Source organism: Columba livia, chromosome 2, assembly GCF_036013475.1.
Source record: "Columba livia isolate bColLiv1 breed racing homer chromosome 2, bColLiv1.pat.W.v2, whole genome shotgun sequence".
In the NCBI taxonomy this organism is placed as follows: Eukaryota; Metazoa; Chordata; class Aves; order Columbiformes; family Columbidae; genus Columba; species Columba livia.
The window spans coordinates 38,781,362-38,801,092 of NC_088603.1; the positions used below are offsets into that span (position 1 = coordinate 38,781,362).

The 19,731-nt window shown below is 34.9% G+C and overlaps 1 protein-coding gene across 25 annotated transcripts in view; it reads right to left on the reverse strand.

Annotated features, from left to right (window-relative positions):
• TBC1D5 (TBC1 domain family member 5) overlaps window positions 1-19,731 on the reverse strand; it is a 315,378-nt gene that overhangs the window by 280,651 nt on the left and 14,996 nt on the right. For 23 of the 25 annotated variants that reach the window (XM_065051507.1, XM_065051503.1, XM_065051508.1 and 20 more), the window contains exon 2: window positions 7,962-8,023. The gene's annotated coding sequence lies outside the window, so the exon portion shown is untranslated. Of the gene's footprint in view, window positions 1-6,851; window positions 6,931-7,961; window positions 8,024-19,731 lie in introns of all 25 variants that reach the window. The other 2 variants (XM_065051505.1, XM_065051489.1) reach the window with 1 other exon arrangement.

The following is a 19,731-nucleotide window of genomic DNA, read 5'->3' on the forward strand; positions in this document are numbered from 1 at the left end:
TTGATAGCCTTTCACTTTTATCCTCATTTAGAGCATTTTGCCACATATCTTTTTCATACTATTAGTTCACCCAGCAAAATATCTTCCTTTTTGTTTCTCAACTCTGCCCTGTCCCAAGCCACGACCAACAGTCTCACCTCAATTGTCACAAGCTAAATGCATGTAATTAACTCAGTTCAAGATCAGGATTCTGGGTCCATAAGAACCACAGGCAAGACTGAGCCTTCCTTTGGAAACTAAATCATAATTTGCCCTTTTTCTACACTGCTGACATATGCCTCAAAGCAAGACAACCAGAACAGTCCTATGCTCAACATTACCCAGGAATTTTAAAAATCACCTCTTTAAATTTACAGAAAGAATGAGTCAGAAAAGAAAAAGGGAAGAAATCTTTCACAAACAGCTGTAGCATGTAAAAGAAAACAGCATGAGCAACTGCAGGGAAAATAACAGCAATAGGCTTTGAAGAAATCTGGCTTGGGTCACTGGAAAGAAAAGAGAAGCAGATGTTAGGCTGCCTAGCACAGGTCACTGCAAGGAGAACAACAGCTGGTTCTTCAAGCCCTGCCCAGGACACATAGCCGCTGCTTGACTCCACCTAGCAATTTTTTAATACGTTTGATGACTTTAGTCTGGGAAAAAGCTGAAAAACAATGGATTTTTTTCTATGACAAATTAAGCCATTTATTTAGTAACAATACTTGGTTTTATTCTCTTTTATGTGTAGTTGTACACTCAAGAGTACAAATGTTGACCGGCTACACAGATGTACATCCGAAATAGAAATGAGAGTTTCTGAAGAGCTCTACCAAGTTATCAATATTTTAACAGCTCTTAAAAGCTGTTTTATAGTAATGTAGATATCTTCAGGACCGTAGGATCTCCATTCACTCCATATTAACTATAGTATATTTTAAGACTTTTTTTTTCACACTTACGTGGGGGTGAGAAGACAGAGTGTCCTCTGACCATTGTATCCACGATCACTTTAGCTAAGAGTTAAAAAGCTCCTTTTTATAACCTACCAAGCAATGTTCAGGTCAACTTACAGAGTTGTTCATCCATCCAAGGCTTTTATTAAAACCTCTACCATTGTAATTTCTGAATTATGTTACAGAAAACTGAACTCACATTAGGATCCTGGTAAGCAGAAGAGAGTTTTTAAAGTGAATTTTTCCATGATTGCCCAGCTCCCCATTTCATGACTCATGCATTCCTTCCAATCATATTATTCATCACTACTTTTCATCAAGGCAAGAAATTATAAATGATTACCATCTAGATTTGTCTGAGCACAGAAAAATGTATCTTTAGAATCAATGGACAACCATACTCAATAGATCAGCTACTTATTCAAAATATGTTTCACTGAAAATGCAGAACATGCCTTCGGATGTGCTTGTAGTTTTACTCATCGTTTTAAGAATTTATTGCGTGCACATGCATACAAGCAAGTCGCTCTCTAAGAAAGAGTCTTAAGAGTAGTACTGTACATTTTAGGTGGTTAAAGAGAAACAAAAGATACTGTTTTTCAGGTTTTTACCCAAATATACTTCTCACCACCACATTATTTTTATATTCACTCCCAAGCAGTGCAGATATTTATTAAGTACAAGTGAGCACAGAAAGGCAAATAGAACTCTACATAAATTGTGAATGAAAATGTTAAGAAAATTATCTTTTGAACCAATTAAAGAAGAAATAGCTTAGATAAACCATGGCAAGTAATCATGTAGTAATGAAAACAAACAAACAAAATCAAAACACATCACTTTGTATAAAAACAGAAAAAAGCCAAATTTATCTCATCAAATAATTACAACAATTTCATTTGCTGGCTGCAAATTAGGAGAAATTTCGAAGAAAAGCTTATACATTGAGTTTCTAGATAACTCATAGACACCCAATATGTTTTTATCAACAGATATTACAGTTGCAAGGGAATTACTTCTTGCTCGTGTGAACACACAAGTCATATGAAATTCATGGTAAAGCTTATTGTACAAAAGTTCAGTTTTGCAGTATTAATCTAAAACTTCCCAACTTTTTTTCAAATGTTTAAATTGACATAAATACAACAAAATGGATAATCCCAGATGCACAAGGTCTTTGAAAACTCTGGTGAACTGAAACATGGCAGTCACATACACATGAGAAAAAACATAAACACCAACCAAAGAAGAAAGAATAATAAAACTCTTTCATTTTATATTTTTGCTGTTTTCACAATGACTATAAGGGATGTCTTCAATGTTTGTTGACCCTCACAACAGTGTAAGAAACATTAAACCCACCTATAACCATATGTCAAGTGCAAGAGCCTGGGATAAAGAAAATAGTTTAGTGTTTACTAAATATAACGCTGTAAGAGCATGTATTCATCAACTTCAGTGCCACTATCAGCTTGTCATAAATTATGCTCACATGTTACAAGATCAGAATATCAGCTGAAAGGAAAAATACATTTCATTAGAGACAAGTCACCACACTAGGCACAGCGTTCTTCACTGAACTCGCATCTTCAGTGTACTGCTGACAGGATGGTAGAGGCTCATTCTGGCAGGCACCTTAACATATATTGTAAGATTACACATGGCAGGAGAGTATACTGGTGTTATTCCATATGTGTTATCTTCATGGAGATAAGGGTAAGTTATACTAGGAAAATTGACTTTTAGCTTCTCTCAACATTGGAGACAGCACGAAGAAGCAGGAGACATGTGAACAAGACTAAGCTCTTCTGATTACCACTTTGCTGGTGAGTTGCACCTGAAGTAGACGTGTGTTGCTAGTATAAATGAAACAGCAAAGTGCTCCTGATGTAGACCTGACCTAACTCATCAAAACATATTTCAATGAGAAGGAGCATCATCAAAAACTTTCTGGATTTGAGGTAGATAAAACTCAGCAAGCTATATTTCTGAAGTTGATGGTCATCTTCTGTTAGGTGCTACTCATTTCTTGCAGTTAACACACATTCAAAAAAAACTACAAAAGTTTGCTTAAAGTTTATATAATATCCATTATCATTACTGAAATATAAACAGTTACTGCAGTTACTTCTCAGGATGATTTTTTCACTGCCTGCAAAACAGGAGGCATTTCCTCTCCAGGAAAGGTCACCATGATATGCAGACGGTTTACCTCAGGTGACTGTATGAAAATAATACAGAAGAAATGAGAAAGGGACATATTGTAAAACCCAAAAATATTACATTGCAGCTTACACTATGAAAATCTGAGAGCCCATGTTTTGCGTAAAATATAAAGCAATTAAAATAGTGCAAATAGAAAAGCTACACGTTTGTAGCTAGTAGTAAAACTGCTTAGTGTTAAAAGGCTTTCACAGAACAGGTTTCTGGGGTTCAATACTCAAGTTAAATTTCACAACTTACTATGTGAATGTTTAACCATGCATATCTCCTAATATTATTTCAGACAGAAAAAAGTAACATCTATCGTACAGTGAAAAATACGGGTATAAATGCACATTGTTGTAAGGAGCAGGATATTTTAATAATTTAATAGAATGATTCAACTCTGCTATTGCTTTCAGATGTCCAACACAAAAGATCCTGTGCTTCTCAAAAACCCACTGTTGCTACCAACATCATGCCCATAAATTCCTATCATCATGCTACTGCTTCCCATGGTTACACTATTTCCTCTCAACTTCCCATCCGTCTACAGCTCCCATCTCCTTGTGGGATCCTTAGTTCAAGTTGAGAACATCGGCTTACTCCTTTTCGACCACACTATAGAGCACAATCCCAGACCTAGCATGGTCACATCTTGCTGGCTGTCCTTTTTTGCTCATGCAGTCTCTTTCTACACAGTGCTGTAAAGATTTTACTGTGAAACACACAGAATTTCTACTAGCTTGAGGCGTTTTTTTGGGGGGTGGTGTGGGTGGTGGTTGTGTTTGTTTGTTTTGTTTTGCTTTTTCTTTGGCTGGTTGGCTGGTTTCAGTTTGTTGTTGGTTTTGTTTGTTTGGGGTTTTTGTTGTTGGTTTTCGGTGTGTGGTTATTTTGTGGTGTGGGTTTTGTTTGTTTGTTTGTTTTTTACTACAATCCATGTTTTATGTGAACTTTTATTTTAAATAATGTTTGCATCATTTCTCTTTGAAACATCATGGCTTCATCATTGTCAGCTCTGATCAGTCCTACATCCTTTAACACAGATTTCCAAATTGCATTGCAAAGCAGCTTCCCTACAAAGTGAAACAGAAGTTGGATATTAATTTTACAAAGCCGATGTGTGGGTTTGGTTACAAATACTGGAGTAATTCTCTAGTATTTCCTTCAAATTACTTTTTTTAATACTTGTAAAGTTTGATTTGAGAGAGTGCTGATCCTTATTCTGTGAAGCAAGCTAGCGCCATTAGGATGACAAAATCAAGTCTTATTGTGGCAAGAAGAAACATCATTTAGTGTCAACAACACACTGCTATTGATTTGAACTCCTCCTTGCCTCATGGGTGAAATAACAGGCTCCTACACACAGATTCTCTAAGCATACCAATAGAGGAGAGAGGCAAGAAAAATACTAAAAATGGCTGTATTAAAGATACAACAGGAAATATATGACTCATGAGATGTAAATTCTTTTATCTGTATGGAATAAATTGAAGAAGAGCTTAATATGGCTTCTGCGATTTCTATGGAGTTAGATTAGAACAGAAATACACATACCAATAACACACCAGATTTAGGCTTCCCAACGAGCATCTCCTAACTGCTCAGCAACCTTTGTGAAACAAGCCAGATTCATTTTCATTATTTAATACATGACTATTCAGGTTTTTAAAATGACACCTTATTTTAGCAATCAGTGTAAGACGGGGAACTGACTGAGCATACAATGTAAGATATCTTTTCATATTACTGGTGGGATCTCTTTAAAACAGAGCTAAGAAACAGCGTGCCAACAGGGATAGGCTCACTCTTTTTCTATTTCTGAACAACAGACTGCAATTTGCAGAAAAAAAATCCATATATTTCTTAAAAGATACAAAAATAATAAAACCATGGTTAGCGAAAAAACATCAATATAAATACTGCTCTGCACATTAATAATCCTTTTTTAGAGCTTAAAGCTATGCCTTGAAGGAAATTTGGAAACAAAAAAAATGTAGTGAGATGAAATACTACTTATGTTGTCTAACTGCACCCAAAACTTAACCTAATTCAAACACTTGCAGCACTGAAGTTAGTGTGCTAGAATTCCACAGTGCATCTCTTAAAATATGAACAAAGTAATATACAAGGCATAAAAAAATACTTCAAGATAACTTCTTTTTAAACATACTGAAGTGTATGGAACAAAGCTATTTTCATACCACATCCAGAAAATGGATGAGGTGTGAAAGAAATCTCTTGTTTAATGTGACCTTTGGCTGTACTTTCACTTGTCATCATTATGAAGTAGCTACTTTCAGTGCCAACACATAAGCTGCGTTACATTACCCTATAACAGTAGTAGCACTTCTTTCAGGAAGTGTTTTATACTCCGAGAAACGGGTGGCAGAACGTATTGACAGCATTTACCTTTGCAACTGCTTATAATAGGTCTTATTCAATAATAAGACCTCATTTACACAAGGGAAGAAGAGTGACTGTACCAAATTTCATCGAGCATATCACATAAACTAGTACATGTTGAGGAACTCCCTTGGAGTTCTCAGCTTCAGTGAAAACATTCAAAGAAGGAGAAACGTAAATTTCAGTTTGGAATTCTGCCCCAAATAATAATATTCAGAGCTTTGTTACTGTGCACAGACCAAAAATACTGCATCGTTAAGATCTGCAACATACTTGACTTTTCTTAACATATGTAATTAAGAAAATATTTCTGGAAAGCAAATGAATTTGAAATTCAAGTAAGATTAATAGAACAAATATGACAAATTTATGTTTTATACAATGGTAGCAAGCTGCAGAATAAAAATCAGCAGCTATCATTATCTAAAGCTGTTCATCTAACACCGTAAAGAGAAAAACCATTGATACATACTGTACACACATTTTTATCCATGTATATAAATCAAAGGAAACAGCTTCCTTTTAGGCAAGCATATGAAGATACTAAAGCAAGATACAAATTAAATATTCATACATTCAATATTTCAAAATAAGGAATTTGGATATACACATGCATAATTTAAGTTCTATAGTGAAACCTGTCTACAGAGGCCATTTCTTCTGTATTTCAACAGCACTAAAACTTGAAAAGTACAATGCAGCCTTCCCATGCTGTGTTAAAACTTTAAAGCATATAGTAATTCAGTTCAAGCACTAAACATAGAATAAAGGCCACGTTATGCACACGGCATTTTGCAGAGGAGCTGCTGCTCTGCCCTATTCGTGACAGCTCTGAAACAGGCTGTCGGTCGCAGAGCTCCCCTGCAAGGCGGATTCCGACTGCCCAGAGAATTACTCCTTAACCGAGGTCAACCAGGCAACTCCAGGTGAGAGGCCCATCGGTCCTGAAAACACCAGCACTTGGAACCGACTCCGAGTCAAATCCCGATCCCAGGCACCCGTATTAAACTCCACAGAGCTGGTGCTCGTATGTGAAGCCTACATTTGGCCCTTCACACTGTTTTTACACGGCCACTGAAGTCCCTCTGGAGAAAAATATGATACTTCTGACCTCGTTAATTGGCAAAAGAAAGCAACGCAAAAACAGACTTCACAACAACATGTTGTGCAATAGAAATTACTCTTTGTGAACACAAAACCTGAGAGTAGTTTAGAGACAATAACACAGAGATGATACATTTTCAGAGCTTATAAATTCCTATGCAGGCAAAAAACATTGTGCGTAAAAAAACCCAAAAAACTACTACCCACCTTCCCCCTAGACACGTATCTTCTTCTGCCTGTGTCCAAACACACCACCATTCCTCCCCATGTATTTAAAACCCTGCCACTAAAGAGGAAGTCTCATTATGAGTTATTAATCAGAATATATTATTTTCTTATTAGAACTTAAATGTATTAGTTCAAATATCAAGAGTCGCATTTAAAAAACATCCATTTTATTGGGACAAAAATATCTCAAGTTAACTTTAAGAATAATTAAATAACAATTAATACAGGGAAAATAGAACTATTTTCTTTCTATGTGTTCTAAAGTTAGCATTTATCTTTGCTCCTCAGAGGTCATTCATTTGATCTTGACATATCTATGGAATAATAGAAGCAGGAGCTAAATAAGTAGAAAAGTTATATTAAGCAATATAGAGCTAAACAAAATCAGTATCTACATGGTAAATTACTTCACTGAAAAACATGTACGGATTCTGCAAAGAATATACTTTTGCCTTAGAGCTAGTACTTTAATTTTCAAGAACCAAGAAAAAAAGAAAAAAATCAAAACTAGTCAGTAACAATGCAGCGTCGAAAAGCAATAAACTCAAAATTAAGTTATAAATAATTTAAAGCATGTCATGAAGATGTATTAATAATTCATCAGATAAATAATTTACTAAATAATCAAATAAATAAATAATGAAATACATAAATAAATCAGCAAATAAATAATTCTGCAAAATAACCTAAACAATAAGTCACTAAAACAAATGACAAACCTACAAAACTACAATGATTTTCTAAATTCTGATAGTTTTAAATAAACAAATGTATATAAACTAGATCAATCTTTGGTGGTTAGAGAAATATTTTTCACTGCTATTGGTAAATTCCTGATTACACTGCACAAGGATACAATTTTAGATTTTACAAGAGTGCAGTTTTTCCCTTGTAAATTATTAACATGATTGCTACAATACATCCTGCTCTGTATTTTACACGTAATCCCTTTATGTTGCTCATTTCCACCCCTCAAAAAAAAATGAAAATCTCTTTACAACATTCTTAATTCACACACACACACACACATATATATATATATATATATATATATGTATCTTTTTTTCTTTTTCTGGGTGCAGTACTTACAATACTGCAATAGCCTTCTTGGTGGTTCTCTTACTGTCTTCTGCAAACCTTCAGAAGTTTTGCTGCAGGGGGAAAACAAGTAGAATAACCTTAATTATTACAGATGGTATCTCATTCATTAGCAGATGACAACATTTTATTTGAAAGCACAAGAAAAGCTGTTTTATAATTCTACAAAGCAACTTAATGTGAAACAACCATTACAGTTTGCAGACTACCGAAAGTTTTTAGAAGTCTTTGGTGGAACGAGTTCAAGCAGACTGAGGCCTGTTTCTTGTATTTAAGCTGACACACAATCTGTGCAAACTGGCACTAATTCAGATGTAAAGACAAACCACGAGAAGGACAAAATACTTGGCTGACATCTAATGTTATCCTTGATTTTGGAAGTTCATAGTCCTTGAAAGAATACAGTGAGATCATTTAATATCCACTATCTAAGTACATTCACAATTTAATTAGAACACTGCACTCCAAAGCAACGCTGGCACCATAAAGGTCAAAATCCACTCATCTCCTGAATCAGTTTTCATTTCCCATTTATTTTAATGAATAGTATTGACAGTCACCATAGTTTTCTTCAAGTGGTATTCCATAAACATAGCAGTTAAAGAAATGTGCCAGAAGTGTAATAATGTTATCAATTTTTACTCATCCTATGAAAACGTTTTATTTGCTTTCTTCTATAACACATGTTACAGGAAAGAGTGACATATGGTTTTATAAACCATGCTACTGACATGGATTCTTGATTTCTCTACAGGTCTGTAAAAAGGAGTGAACACATCAAATCTGAAGTTATATATTTTACATATGTATGGTTTTTTGCTACTCGGTTCAAAGAAAAACACGATGTAGTGTTGTTTCTGCTAGTAAGATCTCAAACGGTTGATGGTGTTGTTGTAGTTCAGCAGTTAAAATTATAAAGGATAATTTACTCTTAAAACTACCTGGGCACATTATATTTAACAAGTCTCAAATTCTCTTTAGGGATTATAATAAGGAAACACTTTGCTTAATCATAAATTTTATATTTATCTTGGCTAAACACCCTCCTTTGGATAGAATGCCATGTTTTGTCAAGAAAAATCAACACAGTGGAAATGAAGTACTTGTTCTGTTGTGTGGTCATTCAAAAGAGTATGTAGAAGTAATGTAAATGTGCACCAGCGCTGCTGATAATTTCACGCTCTCATACACTCATTTCAATTTGCTTTAAAAAGGACTATTCCTCCTGGCCAAATATAGTCATCATGAAAAAGCATACCTCCCCTTTGAGCTAACAAGGCTGCAAGACTCAGAACACAACAGTACAAAAAACTTCAATATTTTAAGGAATCTGAAGCACTTTTTTCTCAAAATATGTTTCTGAAGTGGGACAAATGGGACTTTTTTTTTTTTTGCTATGGTATTCTCTTTTAGTGTCCAGGTTTCTGTTTGAAAATGACAATTCCCACACCACATCTGCAAGTCTCATCTAGCCTCAAAACAAATCATACGTATCCCAAATTCTTCTTTTTTCAAAGGAATGGATTCTTGTAAAAGCAGTATATACCTTCACACATGAAAAGATTTTGAGGATTACTGGGACATGCAACAGCTCAGGAATTATCTGAGATTCTGGAATCAGACCTTCTCTAGGAAGTATCACTTAGACATAGATCATCTTCATTCATCTGCATCTTGGCAGTCTGGTAGCAAAGTGATTTTTCACCAACGGGTTGCAGTAGGGCTACAACTGTCATTAAAAACACTGCAATGTCTTAAAAACACTTTTTTCCTCCTTTCCTTTAAAATTTGCTTCGTTTTTAATTACTTTCATGTTTAATTTGTGCTTCTACTCTATGGTACACAACTATTTCTGTTTAAGTTAGAAGGTCACAATTCCCTGCTCAAAAAGACATGTAAATAATTTAGAGAAAGAAGACAAAACAGCCAATGACCTGGGATAGAGCCACCTTTCTCTTTCTTGCAATCACAGGCAAATTCCATCCTAGACAAGAAGTAAAGGACAGAAACTGAATGCTATTCCATTCCTCTGTCCTACCAGCTGGTCCTTTCCCCCCCACCAGCCCTCAAACACAGCGTAGTTGCCTTTACTCAACAGATCATTGAAAAGACTGGTCAATGGACAACTAAAGCAAAAGTCAGAGCCATTCGGGGCTACTTCACAGGGCAAGAACACTAGAAAGACAAACTGTGTGTTCTGTGCTCTGAGAAGCTGAATGCTACAATAAGGAAGCCGCCTTGCTAGTACTTAAATTAATTGGGTTGACAATGCAAGGAGCTCAATTGTACCACATGACTGTACCACGTATGCAAGAACAAATTTCAGGTATTTACAGTGGCAAAATTATAAATAAAGGTCACAGTAAAAAGCACCAAGCAACAAGATCGCCTCTTCTTCACCTCCTGATATTGCCATCATCAGAAAGTTTCTCAGTTTGCAGGTATAAATCAGATCAAAGGAAAGCGCATACTGCTGCTCCTCCCCTTGGCAACTCGTGAACCACAGAAATTTGACAAAGAGATTACCATACAATTTCAAAATTTTGATCAGGAATTTTCTTTTTTTTAAGTTCGGGAGTAAACGCAGGAGAAAACAGAAAGCCTGGAGAGACATGCGTAACCAAATTATAGGCAATGTAATGTACTGACCACTATATTCTGACTCAGATTTCAAGGATTCCCTGAATTGTTATGAGTTACATAGAATATTTTGCTTTATCAATGAAGGGAAGAAAAACAAACAAACAAAACCCTGCAATGGATTATAACATTCAAGAACTTAAATAATATTTCAATCCTTTCCAGGACAGAAAGCTCATTCCTCTACCATGCTTTCCTTCCACTATTAAATACAATTGATCAATTAAACTAAAAATTATCTGTTCGCTTCACATAGAAAGATACTTTTGTGACTCAATAAAGTACTTCATTTAAATTTTTAATATACCTCTGATTTCTTCTATCATAAAAAGCGAACTGGTGCTTGTTACCCATATTGTATAAGTCTAACTGAAAACTGTAAAAGTAACCCAGTCTTACAACCACTTTTATGACAATTTTGAGTATGTTGCTGGTAAGAACTTTGAGTATTTCTTGAATAACTTCTTAACCAGCTTCTTCCAAATGTCTCTTTGTAAAAAATCAATTTTAAAATATTAAAACATATAGTAAAATGTGAAATCCCAAGCTACCGAATCAACTGCTATCAATACAACGCAGCTCATTTGACTGTTATGACCCACATTTCCTAGTTGATTTTTAGATAAAAACAAGCAGATTACTAGCAAAGGTTTATCTCAAATTCCCACATGTACAGCATGCCACATTAAATATATGCAAATCAACCTCCTTCTCCTCTAGTTTTTTTGAGCTGACAACTCATATGACCTGAAGCCATGGTTAACGATTACAATTATTTGACTTTCATATTTATATAATCAGTCATCAGATATGCATGTTAATTGATTTTAACAGATAGTTTTGTATTCTAATGATCAACAGTAAGCGTACATTTTATCAACCTCTTGATTTATAAGAAAATAAAACTTATATCAGTTTTCACAATTAACCCTTCATTGTATTGATTTGCAGTATTCACTGTGGACTTCTCCATAATACATTAACCTGGAAGTAATCCAAACTATGGGATCTTTATTCTGGTAGCAAAATTTGATTTTTCCAATTAAAGACACTCTTCTATTGTGTTTAAAAAAAATTACTACTCTATTTAAACAATGCATTGTATATTAATTAGAAACAATGAAACATAATTAATCTTTAAATAAATGGAGTGGGCAAAGAATTAATTTAGTTATTTTCTATTCACATTTTGCTACTTAAAGTTCTTTTCTCTTTTTCAAAGAACATTAGTTGTGCACTTCTTGATTCTAATAATCACTCAAATGTCATATGCATGACAGAATACAACCCTACATATAAGATCCATATTTCTCAAGTAATAGGCCTAAGGCCAAAGCGTTCCTCCGTTGCAGTCACAAAATGTACTACTGAATGAGTTTACTTTTTTTTTCTTACACAGCCGAAAATTTATTCTTTGCAATTACATTTTTATTTCAAATGTTCTATTTATTGAAGCACCAAACACAAAACTACAAATTGCACAGATTTGCATAGGAAGGACTGACTACTTTTAAAGTTTCAACAGTATGTCTTTTTAAGTTTCTACAGTGTGAAATCGTCATCTTGCACAATTAATGGTGGTTGTTCTTTAAATATATTAATATAAAAGAGAGTGGATATTGCATTTTGCTCTCAAAAAGATCAAATCATCTCTTATTCCATAGAAGGGCTCTCCCGATTTAGGTCTTAGTAGCTGGTGGACTTATGCTCCAATTCTGGTAAAGCAAGAACTGACTAATCCCTTTCTTGGTATATCTTAACACCGATACAGATACTGTAATTTCTGCAGAAAACACAGAATCTTTCTACTTCCTATAAATAACTGAATGATGTGTTCAGTATATTCATCTTTTATCCAGGTGAGCATCATACAGTCTGGGTTCCGCTACCATTACCTTTTTGGCTGTCTGCTCCAATTAATTTCAAGTGAAATTTATCCATTACAAAATTCGGGAATACATTCTCCAGAACAAAACACAGCATAAAGACATGAGATCACTCAGCTATATAAAGCTGATTCAAATTCCTATGATGTATCATGGACAGAAGAAATTTAAAGCCATGTTAGCACAATCATGAACAAGTACCTTAATCTCTAAAACAATGTTTAACGGACTTTTCTGATTTTTAAAATGTCTTGGTTTCACACTGCACATGACAGAATTATTGAACATATGATATGATTCTGTTGCTTTCTTAATAGTTGCTTTTCTTAAACTAAGGTCTGGCATGATGGTAAATACTGGTAATGCAAATAAATTCTCTTCAATCGCTCCCTTACTGGGATATCCATTCTTGGTGTCCAGCAGATCCTGGATTTCACCCTGAACATAATGAGAAAGTCTGGAGACCTGCAGAAAGGGGAAATTCATCCCACACTAATCACTAACCTAATTTTAACACCACAGATATCGAAGCAGAAAGCCCCTCGTTTCTTTTGCACATTGCAGTGCTGCAAGCTAATCACCCTAAAGGCTGACTATAGGGTTTATTACTTCTGTAGCCAAGGCAGATCTTTGGATAAATGGAAGGGTGAAGTAAAGATTCTAAAGTTATATGTGAAACTCAAATATAAATGGCCAGAAGAAAATAGCAGGACATGAAAGGTAAGACAAATACACTGAGAAGAAAATCTACAGATATTCTTTATGTGCTAAGTTCTAATGAACTTGGAAAATAGACAAAATTCCTCGTTTCTAAAAATGCTTGATAACCTCCACTTCTCTTTAAACTTGACAGTGTTAAAAATTGCAGACCTCGTCACGTCAGCTACAGAGAAAAACAAGTAAAATTTAACAACTGCATAAGTATGGGCTAACTGAGCCAAAGCAGTGCTAGTCTGACTCATAAATACAGCACATTCATTTAAAGTTAGAATTAATATTAACATTTTCACAAGATTCCTGAACTTGGTTTAAGGTGGAAACAAAAAAAACTACTGTTTACAACTCAATGTTTTAATAAAGTATGTCAATTACTCATCATAAAGATCAATGATTAGAAGTAGAGTATGACTAAATACTCAGTATACTTATTAAAACCTGAGAGGGAACAAAAAGTAGAAAGCAACCAGTGACTTCTGATGACAACTTTTATGTCAAGAATTACACCAGTAACATTTTCTTTTACACTGTTTTATACATAACAAATAAACATGGAAATAGATAGCAAGTTCAATACAACCAGACAGGTAAGAGTAACTACTTGTATCCAAATGTGATTCACTTTGGTTAGAAATGAAGGAAAAAGTTTCTCTGTTGTCCTTGACGTAGAAATCATAGTCTTTATGATGTTAACTCCACACCAAAAACATTTAACTATTCCATAACCTCAACAAGAATAACAAAAAATATATTATACCCATCAGCTGTATCAGTCCCATACAGCCATATAAACCCCAGTAAAGACATGGAAAGAAAATACCAAAAAAGAGAGAAGGACAAAGGACATATTGTTCGTTTTGGTGACAAAATGATCTAAACCCACACACAGGTCATCTAAATGTGGAAAACAAACAAACAAACAAAAAACCAACCAACCAACCAAACCAACAACAACAAAACACATTCATAGAATTTCAAAATTGTCAGCTTGTGAAATGGAAAATCTTATACAACTTCCAGGATGTTTTATTTCTACTAACAGCAGTTGCATTTATACTTGCTAAATCTCATCCCATTTAATAACGGTGACTAAATTTCACTAGACTTATTAACAAGAAACAGATTAACAAGAATGCCAATAGCTTGTTTGCACAAAACTGACCCACCACTTTGATGCCCCCTGTCTATAGCAAAATGGTACATTGAATACTTTGTAAGCAGCCAAATGGCCCTTCTGACATGAAGATTCCTTCTGTGGTAGCCAGTGTCACTGGGAGAACTATTACTCGTGGCATCCAACTGGACAAAATGTGACAACTCACTGCTAAAAAAAAAAAAAAAATAGGCTGCACAGCTTCTCTTAGAATAAATGAATATATTTCACAGAAAATCATCCAGTTACTGAATGCAAACCACAGCAGAAAACTGCTGCAAATTTCAACCCTGTTAGTGGATAGCTGAATTGAGGGAAGAGGATGTAAGCATCATCAATTTAGGATAAAATTGCTGGATTTTATTTTAAACATGCTTAAACTCAACGTTTTAACTTAAATATTTAAGATTTTAATCTACACATTTTACATCTCTTGCCACCTGAAGCTGGTGATCCAAATGTCTAGAATAGCGCATTTGGAACGCTGAGTTATATTAACATCATACTAACTATAGCAGTTTAATTTCAACAAATTTCTCTGGCTTTTTGCATATCACTGAATAAATGACTCTGGAATTAGCTTACTTTTCTTGGAGGCATTATATGAGATTATTTCTCAGTCTCCTCCTCTTTGATTTAGTACACCTCTTAAGATAATTTATTAATGTTTTGGATATCTCATTTATCATCCATTATTACTGGTGTCATAAATTAGAGGAATGGAACAAAGCACTGGACTATACATTTTTTCCATATTCATCAATAAAGTGGCCATCTCTGTTAGCAAGCGCTGTACTAAAGAACTTGGTTTATCCACTACAGTAAGATTGGGAACACTTTTATAACTCAAATGCCCAAACAGATTACTAGATTTATAGAATAATATGGTACTAGTGAAAAAAGAAACCAGGGCTTCACCTTTAAATATAAAGGGATAGAAACACCTGGTCTGCAAAAGACAATAGTACATGTCAGAAATTTCTATGTCCTGTAAGTTACTCAGATACATTAGAAGGCTCATGAATACCAGTCCTGTATGAAAAAGAATGGATTAATCATTGAAAATGCTGTAATTTTGTCAGCATAATATAAAACAGCAAAAAGGGAGGGAAGATTTAACTAACAGAAACTCAAATGGCAGCATTTAAGTCTCTGGTATTATTTCTCAGCAGATAAGTTACCTACCCTAGTGGTAAGTAGGAAAAACAAAGTCCCTTGCCATTACTTTTGTGTGTGTGTTTTGGTTTTTTGTTTGTTTGTTTGTTTGTTTTTTATAATGTTTTTGTTTCTTTGTTTTGTGGTGGTGCTGGTTTTGTTTGTTTTGTTTTAATTCAGACAACCTAAACACAAAGGGCATTGGAAAATAAAGTTGTGAAGACTTCAAAAGATATTTCAAGACAATGATCATTAGTGGGTATCCTATTGGAAATAAGTTACATAGTTACATACTATGCTATATAAAGTACCTGAAGGAAGACAGAATTAAGTTTATTATGGGAACAGGAACTACTGATTTAACTAGATCATTGTGCCTGAATTAAAATATATCTTTAAGTCTGAATGTCCAAAAATTCATTTTTTTATTTTAGCCAAAGACTCAGTTGACATATTTTGTACACATTCACTATTTACATTCCTTTAACTAAAATTAAATCTCTCATTAAGGCAAACTAATATTTTACATGATATAATAGTAATGCACTAACCTCTTTTCTAACTGTTACAAGAAAATGTTTGAGCCAGGTTTACCAATTAATTGATGAAATCAAATACAGAAGAATATAAGTTCTTACAATAAAAGAGGAAAAGGACTCCCTACATCAGAATTTAATTGGGTAAAAGGCTTCAGATTAGCAACTGTATATCTAATTTTTACATGGAAAAAAAAAGCTGTTAATTTTTTCTTCTTTAGGCATTATAGATTATGTATTTCAGTTCCAATGTCATCTAAAAACAACAAAATAATTTTTTTCAACTAAATAAAAACTCTTTTCATTGTGCCCCCTCTAAATCAGGACCCACTATCTATAGTAATTGACAATTAACAAAACATACTTGTATCGATGTTTTTTAAAGCTAATTCAACTAAATACATACATACAGATTGATTTTTTCTTTTATTATGTTTAGAATGATTAATTAAACTGCTTGATGAACTACGTATGACCCTTCCCTATAGTTACAATTACCAGTGGAATGAAAAATGAGATACTCGAGCTGCAGCTTTTATTAGTCTCCAGTTTGGTTGGTGTTTGGCTGTGATCATGCCTGTTACTGAATCTATAAAGGCAGCTTGCAATCAAAAAGAACCTTACTGTCACGACTAAAACCAGACAGTACTCTCCTTGTACTAAGGTGCATGCGGTTTGAGGATCAACACAAAGTAGACAAACCAATCCCTCCTTTGCCATTTGTACTCTCTTATCTCTGCTCCACTTCGCATAAAAACGTGCATTGTCAGAGAAACACAGAGCTACTCAATTCTCTATTATGACAGTATTCACCCACCATGTAGGTGCCATGAACTCCACTTGTAGCCTCAGTTAATTTCTAATTTCTATAGCAGGAAACTTTATTACACAGGAGACTTATTATAAGCACTCCATACCCAAAATTTCCAGTATTAGTCTAGGAGGTAACAGGTACAAAATAATTCCCTGGTGCAAAAAAGACTTTATTGAACCTGATCTCCTATGACCAATGGGACTGCTGTAGCAACGGATGTAGTAGCCAAAAAAATGCTGGCAACAGCACCACCATTCCATCATGCAAGAGTTTTGTTGACTTAGTGTTTCTAAACCATCACCTGGAGTACTATGTTCAGTTCTGAGGCCTGCAGTATAGTAAAGACATCGACCTGTTGGAGAGGGGCCAGAGGAGGCCATAAAAATGGTCAGAGGGCTGGAACACCTCTGCTGTGAGGACAGGCTGAGAGAGTTGGCGCTGTTCAGCCTGGAGAGGAGAAGGTTCTGCGCAAACCTTATTGCAGCCTTTCAGTACATAAAGGGGGTTGATAAGAAAGATGGGAATAGACTTCTCAGCAGGGCCTGACAAGGGGTAATGCTTTTAAACTAAGAGAGGGGAGATTCAGACATGAGGAAGAAATTTTTTACAATGAGGGTGGTGAAACACTGGCACAGGTTGCCCAGAGAAGTGGTAGATGCCCCATCCCTGGAGACATTCAAGGCCAGCCTGGATGGGGCTCTGAGCAACCTGATCTAGTTGAAGATGCCCCACCTCATTGCAAAGGGTTGGACTAGATGACCTTTGAAGGTCCCTTCCAATCCAAAATAGTATGTGATACTACGATCTGAGACTTTTTTCCTTCTTGATCTTTTTGTTCAGTGAGTGGAAAACTTATGTCTGCATGGAATGGCTCACAGAACGTCAAATCAAGTAACACGCACTGCTGGTTTACCTAAGACCAAATCAAATATATTAACCTTGGGATGCATGAAAGAAGGTTTATCTTTTCCTTATCCTAAATAAATTACTTTCTTATGTAAAACTTCACAATAAAACCCCAGTCAAGGGTATCCAGCATTATCAAATCTTCATTTATTTCCAGGTAAATAAGCAGATAACCTGTTCTTTATTCTCAATATGTAATTTCTCTTCTTAACAGTAGATTTCAACATCAATTAATGACTGCGTGGAAGTACCGTAAAATCATGGAAATAATGCTTTAGCCTACCCCATATGGAATTTGGAACAAAACAGGCAAATTTTCTCAAATAATTATGCCAGGATAACTTTCCTTTCACTCTTGTTACCTAATTACCATAACTTTCAGGCCTGCTGAAAATGTCATCAATGAACAATAAACTGCACATTGAATAGACACCATCCACTGAGAAATAAACATAGATAACGTTTGGTTAGAACACAGAATAAAAATAAATAAATAAATAAATAAATAAATGTAATCTCAAATTCAATAATTTTCTCTAAAACAAACAAACAAACAAAACCCCTTACATTTATTATACTAAAGGTTCTGCAAGGCACAACGTGCTGTCTTTTTCTTTTAACAACAGAGATCCAGAAGGCTTCAGATGCTTATATACCTGCTAGATAGGATCAATACCCCTAGATGTTGATTCTTATGGTGGTTTTAAGAGACACCACTGTTATGTTCTCTAATCACAGACATTACATGCAATTTAAACCTTTGCTTCCCGGTAACATGCTATCCTCTAATACCTTATGAGCATCTGTTCTCAGACAGACACATATTTTTAAGCTCCCTGTATTAGAACATCCATTCATGAAGCTGATTGGAAGCACACGTGGACCTGCAATAACCTAAAGAATTTTTCAGTGGGAAAAAAAGGCCTAGCAGGACATTCGAAATCCAGTGTCTACAAAGTAGTAGCTAAATGCAGAAGAAGAACAGAGGAGATGGTATTCTGAAGCAAGGGGACAGGTAACAGTGGAGGGCAAAAGCTGATACCAGGGGGACCAAAGATAAGCCCATCCATACGAGGCTATGATACTCATTTCCTCAACACAATTATTACCGCTAGTAAAGTAGCTTGCTACAGCTACATGATTTAACAACTGTTAAACTAATACTGTTAAATCCAGAATCCACTAGAAACATACTACAAATTGCCTCAAAGAAATAAGGCTTGTTTACTCCTCATTATAGTGTCAGTGAGTCAAAGAGTTGATCTTAAACAACAAAAGCCTGATGGAAAAAAACACCGCCAGCTCTGTCAGACTCCTGGAAGAGAAAGTCAAGGCTCAAATGATCATGTTGATCTTTGACTGAAACTGTAAAACAAGTCAGTTTCTTCAAAGACAAACATAACACCGCAGTCAACAGTAAGGAATCCTTTTGTTTTTTCCACACAGTGGAGTTTTTGATGTCATAAGCTCTGGATATTTTTAATCAAACTAAACAGGCATTAGCAAGGCAAATGTATATGACCTAGGCCCATAAACAACCATGGGACTGGTTTTCCTAACTAATCTTATTTTTCCTGCTGTCGCCTAAATCCCAGCACCAAGACGACAAAGGTTTTAATCATCTTTTAAGTGGCTTTCAACCAATGTTTTTTTGTTTCACTACCTAAATCTAAATAATTGTTCAGACCTGTTCACTGACTAAACTCCAAAGCATCCATATTTTATTAGTCATGGAAATTGGATTGTTACTTACAAGACTTCAAGATAAAACACTTCACTGACAGAGACCAGAATCTAAAATTCATCCCGTTTAAAGACTAAGCATTAAAATACATTATTTCATGCTCTTAATTCGAATAAAGGCAATTAAAAATACCATATTTTCTTTTCAGAAGTTATCCTTAGTTGTCCTTCCTGAACTTCTGATTCTCAGCGTCAGTTCTAATGTCCTACA